The sequence below is a fragment of the Centroberyx gerrardi genome, chromosome 24, assembly GCF_048128805.1.
Source record: "Centroberyx gerrardi isolate f3 chromosome 24, fCenGer3.hap1.cur.20231027, whole genome shotgun sequence".
NCBI lineage: Eukaryota > Metazoa > Chordata > Actinopteri > Beryciformes > Berycidae > Centroberyx > Centroberyx gerrardi.
The window spans coordinates 7,100,223-7,106,188 of NC_136020.1; positions in this window are offsets into that span (position 1 = coordinate 7,100,223).

Consider the following 5,966-nt stretch of genomic DNA (forward strand, 5'->3'; position numbering starts at 1 on the left):
ATGACTCCTACCCACAGCTAATAACAAATATACACAAGTATTACCATATGGAACCCTCCCACACACACGTTTTTCACTTGCATTACATCATTTTTTAAATTTAAAATAAGACACATTTTGGACATAAGACTTTTGTTTGCAATATGAGGAGTCTTATTTAATATATTTTGCGCAAATCCACGTGCCACGTGATATTCAGCAGAGTGAGAGTCAGTCTCAAGTCTTGAGGCACAAGTCTCAAATCAAGTCCCAAGTCCAAATGTAGAACACCAAGTCAAGACAGAACAAATTAAGAGTCCAGTATCAATGTAATATCTTAAAGAAAACTAAATATCTAGGACTTTTCAATGCAATATGGTTTTAATAGGATAAAAACTTGGTAAGAGCATCATGAGTTTGATTTCTATAATCAGTTTCAACTTCAATAAATTCAATCATTCCATACAAATTTTAAATTTAATTTCAATTTAAATTCAGTCGTCTGCTGGAACAAATCTCATCACTTTCAATCTAAGTCATTTACACAAACACAAGATCTCAAGTCAAGACTTTAGAAACCTTTTCAAGTTGTCAAAGTACAAGTCAGAGTCAAGTCCCAAGTCACCAGAACCCAAGTCAAGTGTCAAGTCTTCTCTTCATGCATCAAGTCAAGTCTCAAGCAATTAAAACTGTGACTCGAGTGTGACTAGAGTCCAACTCATGTGGCACGAGTCCCCACTATTGATATTCAGGCATAAAATCTCTACTTTAAATTCTTTTTGGCTTGTTCTTTTTTTAAATGCTAACCTATGAAATCCTAACAATAGTTGAAGAGTATGTGAACTACAGGTGCTGAGAGCTGCTGAGATTAATGACTTTGTGATGGACAATGATGTGCTGGAATCCCTTGGGTGCACAGAAGGCTGGCTCCCATATTGGATCCTATTTTACCTCTCATGTTAATATTAAACTCCTTTGTCATCTGGTCCAAGCAGAGAACATCTCAGTTAATTGAAGGAGCACTGGGGTGCCGGGAAAACAGATTAGCTCCTTCCCTCCAGAGATGCGTGCTTACTGTACACTGCATGCCTTTTTATGAATGACTCGGCTATTTCCAGGGTCTGTTCTTGGCAAATAACGGAACAGAACGGCTCCCATTACCGTTAGCCTTACCGTCAACATCCTCCACAGTCAGCCTTTGAGTTATTTTCCGACCACATTTGAACTGAATTCTCAGCGTTGCATTTGAAGTAAAAAGAAAAAGAGGGCTTAGTAAACACATTGATAAAAGGAGGCTCTCTAAGAAATCTTGGTTGGAAGATTATTTCTTTTACAAAACGTGAAGGTTCAACGTTGAGAAGAGTAGGCCATTAGTGTTAAAAATGCCTTACCACTGGTCACTGAACAGACGAATTCATCTGTATATCCAAATGGATTTTGGTTCTTTTTGTGTTAAAGAATCACATTTTCAAGCTGTAAACTTGAATTACTAGCAGCACTGTATTTTACCCATATTCCATCAGAAACAAGAAGGAAGCATTGGCTCTCATTTTACGACTATTGAGGATTTCATTCCAAACTAATTATTATCAAAAAAAAAAAAAAAAAAAAATCATAACTACAACCACATGACTCTTGAGGTCAAACACTTTTCTTGGTATTGAAAACAATCATTTTAAGGACAATATAATGATGTAATGATCACATCAAAATAGATCAAATAACCGTTATGAGACTTGGAAATTGTCTATTCAATTCTGTTGACAGTTTAGAAATGCAATCAGCTGTTTGCTATTGTTGCCCAAGAGCTGAAGACCTCCACTATGGCTAAGGTGCATGACACCACCTGATAGCCCTCTGTATGTTCTGCCAGTATGGTGGCAGACAGTCATCGATCCCTGCGGTTCATTTCTGGCTCGTCTCTCTTGGCCCTCTCCGTGCTCCCGGGCTTCTCTCTGCATCTTTTCAGCTGCCTGCCCCCCCTCTGGGCGCTGGACACTTTATTATCAGCCTCCTGACAATGAGGGAATAATTATGGGATGTCAGAGGTCCTCCGCGCCTGATGGACAGGCTATTTGCGGTGTGTTCCTTTCTTTATTAGCAGTCCATGACTCGCATTGGAGCCGTGCGGGAAGTGGAACGGAGCGACTCTTTCAGCGCTACAGGAATAGGGTTAGGGTTAGGGTTGACAGATGCTAGTGTCATGTCACAGTATGGAAATCAGTCGTCACATGAGGCTTGCCATGTAAATCCCACATGCTCTTTGTGTGAAGTGCATGTAGATCGCATGTAATGTGCGCTTGTAGATGTCAACAAGTGAATCATCACATTTAGAGTCTAATGATCACTGAAAGATCATAGAATTCTTGTATATGGGTGAGAAAAGCGGGTTGAACCGGTGATCCTTTGCGGTGCACATAAGGCCAGGGAGTCGGACCTGTCAGTGAGAGGGATCCGGGAGCCTCGGGGACCCAGCCGCCGGGGCCCTCGTCTCATTAATTATCACCCTGTCAGGTGTGTTGCATAAGAAATAAAGAAATAACCTGGCAACGTGATCTCCCTGACCTCATCAGCGGGGAGCTGAGTGATGAAACAAAACCGCCTCAACGTCTCGGGCCTCAGCTGCCGGCTAATGAAGGGATCACTCACTCTTCCACTCTTCCTCTTGGAACTGAACGAATCCTGTGGGCTTGACTTGACTTAGAAAGTTTGAATCTCCATCTCTTCTTCTTCACTCGACTCTCGTTGTCTGCTATAAGGTGACACTTGACAGGGTAAATTGTTCGTATTTTCTTTCCCTTCTCCTACAGGAATAGGACAAAGCTGTTGGAAAAGGGAGAACTGTGTAGGCAATGCATAAAAGAATATACAGTAAGCATGAAAGGAGGCAAAATTAGACAGCAAAGTGAAAAAAGAGGCAGTAGTCTGGCTTTATGTGTCCTCATGCATCCTTTTCAGGTTTGGGTGGCAACAGGTTTTGTAGTTCTCAGACTTCCTGCCCCCACTGACATTAATAACACAGTGAAGGGTCATTTGTCAGAGGGACATTTGTCTGCGGACTTGACATTTATCCCACAATGCTGTATGTTTGTGGAGGAATTGTGGTCAGTCTTTCGATTGCTTATCGATTGTCAGACGTTGACTCTGTGGATGGTGTTCTGCAGTGTAGGCATCAAATAATGGCCCAGTGTGAGATCTACTTTGTGCCTCCTTACACACAGCTCACCATAGAGAACAGTCAATACAGTCTGTAGGAGTGGCAAGTGCCTCAAACTTTAGTTATGTGTTGTTTGCACTGCTGTAAGTCGCTGTGACCTGGGTGCCTCCACATCCATTGAAGTGCACCAACAGGTACACTCCCCCAATGGGCAGCGGTCTCTTAAATAAATAAATAAATAAAACGCTGTTACAAGGCTGTATAGGTACTTTGATGCTCCAAGGTTGCCATGGCCACTAAAATCACAATGCTGCATGGTAGGATGCTTAGGGACATTGTCCCTGGAGATTAAGCCAGACAGGAGAAACACTTCATGAAACCAGAATGACAACCCGCTCCATAATTAAAGCTTTCAACAGCATAATAATCTCCTTTTTAAGCGATCAGAGCAATATGTCTGTTCAACTCCACAGGAGTGGATGGAGAATATGTGATTTGCTCCAAAAAGCATAGAAGACCTTGACAAGGTTGTAATTGACATGGTTGCCATGGCCACTACAATCCTAATGTTGCATGGTGGGGTACATAGGGACGCTATCCCCTTAGACTCAGTCGCATGGGAATACACCTTGTGAGAGTTGAAGGTTGGGGAACATGAGATTTGTGAGACCAGTTTACCATATATACCACCCATTAAGCCAACTCTTCCATCCATACCAGCATGTATTCACAAGGGGGCTCTGGATCTGCTGTAGAGATACTGTAAATATCTGGTGGTAGTCTAATATACTGAATTAACAGATCAAAGTTGTTTGTTTACTAAAAGTCTGAGCCCTACTTATTTAATCGGGGCATACTAAGCTGATAAAATAACATAATAAAGTCTGAATATGTTGTGTAGTGTGATGTGTCTCACCACCAGCCAAAGGGGATTTTTATTCCAGGATTCCAACGCTGGCCTATGGAAAAGTAATGTGATATTTTCCAGATCTCCAGTTTTGGAATTGGACAGAATTTCCAGAATTTTTTGGTAAACCCCCCCCCCCAAAAAAAAAACATTCACTTTTGTACACATGATTAAGCCTCCACACACTGTAATGTTTGTCATAGTGAAGAATATTCTTCAGCTATAGAGTGATAGCTTTGTTGCAGGCTGCTATGCCAATTATTGCTTTATCACTTCTATGCAAGGTAAGTTGTGAAGGTTGTTTTTTCCCTGGTGTTGCAGTCAGGAAAGATGACTTCATGTGTCCAAGTGTAATCAGAAAAGCCCTGAGTTTGGTTGTGCACTACCCACAGCTATCTTACTACTAGATAGTACACTTACTGTGAGAATGTGTTCAGGTAAACAAGTTACAGAAGTCTCCAAACCACAGGCAAACTGCTAAAAGCTGTCTTGGTAGACACAGGACAGAGGGAGCAAGTCACATACAATGCCAAAGTGATGCTACAGTGGACACACAGATAGAGATCAATTCTTTCCCAATAGCCTTTTCATTTAATTTTCAGATACGTTTCAGTGTGTGTCTGCTGTCATTAAGCATACACTGACAGGTTTCCACATCACAGCGAAGTCAAGCACTATGCAATGTACTTTGTCAAGACACATTCCCTTCAGATCTCCCTATAAGATCAGTCTGTGCTCCAGGGAATGTCCATAACGTACATACTCCATGCAGCGGTTATGTTATTAGACAAAGTTAGGACTCTCTCTCAAAGGCAACCTGCTTTGTCCCTGCTCTCCAAAGATCATGAGAACAACTCTACCGCCACCTGCTGGTGGATCTGACAAAGACAACACATTTCTGTCTCACTGTTTCAGACCACACATCACCCTCGGTTGCAGACGAGTTAGAGATGATTTTGAAGCTTTTGGACAATTGATGTGGATTGTGCAAAATAAAGTCAACATCAGGAAGATGTTCCTAATATTTTGCACATTCATTGTATTTTTGTTTATTGGTGAGATGGTGATTACTCACAGACCTTTTAATCACATCACTACATGTTTTATCACATCACATCACTGATTGGTAATGTTCAAACCTGTTTGCTGCTGCTATCAGATATCCAGCAGACACAAACTGATCCACAACTTGATAAACTGGAACAGTTGCAACAAACAGGCACTGTTTATTACTATAAAGCTGAGCATTACCATAAAGCTGTGCATGCTGGGTCAATGCCCAGCATGCACAGCTGGAAATAACAAAATGGACTCGCAGCAAAAGTAGTTTTTTGGTGGCTGCTATTTTATTTTCGAAATCAAGCAGCGCAGAGCTACTTTAACGCAGTGGCAGAATGAAGAGGACAAATAGTGCATCTGGCCTTGCTGTTTGAATTTATTAGCAAAACGTTCTTGTATACATCACTTTCACCGTCAGTTGTTGGCACTGCTGCCATGCTCTCTGCCTCCCAAACATCGTATCTAAGCAACATGGGTATCAGAAAACTTCCACATTCCCAGTAGTAGGGTATTTAACACTTCCTTGGGTCTAATGGTCATATAACTCGCAACTACGATAGCACTTGAAGACAGCATGAAGCAAGGTCAATGTAATGTAATTAAAAAGGAAAAGGAAATCATTGCAATCCTAGGCTACTGATTACATTTCAGTCATAAAGTCAACTTTTCAACGTATTGGAGAAGCTACGAGGTTTGTGATTGGTTGAGCGCATGCGCAGTGTCAAGCCAGCGTAATAACAAATAGCACTTCCGGTCAGAACTTTCGAAATAAAACGCCTACGTAGATAGTGGATACATTTACGACCTAAATGATTGCCAATATCTACGTAGGCGTTTTTTGCGGTGGCCAGTCTGTGTGTGATA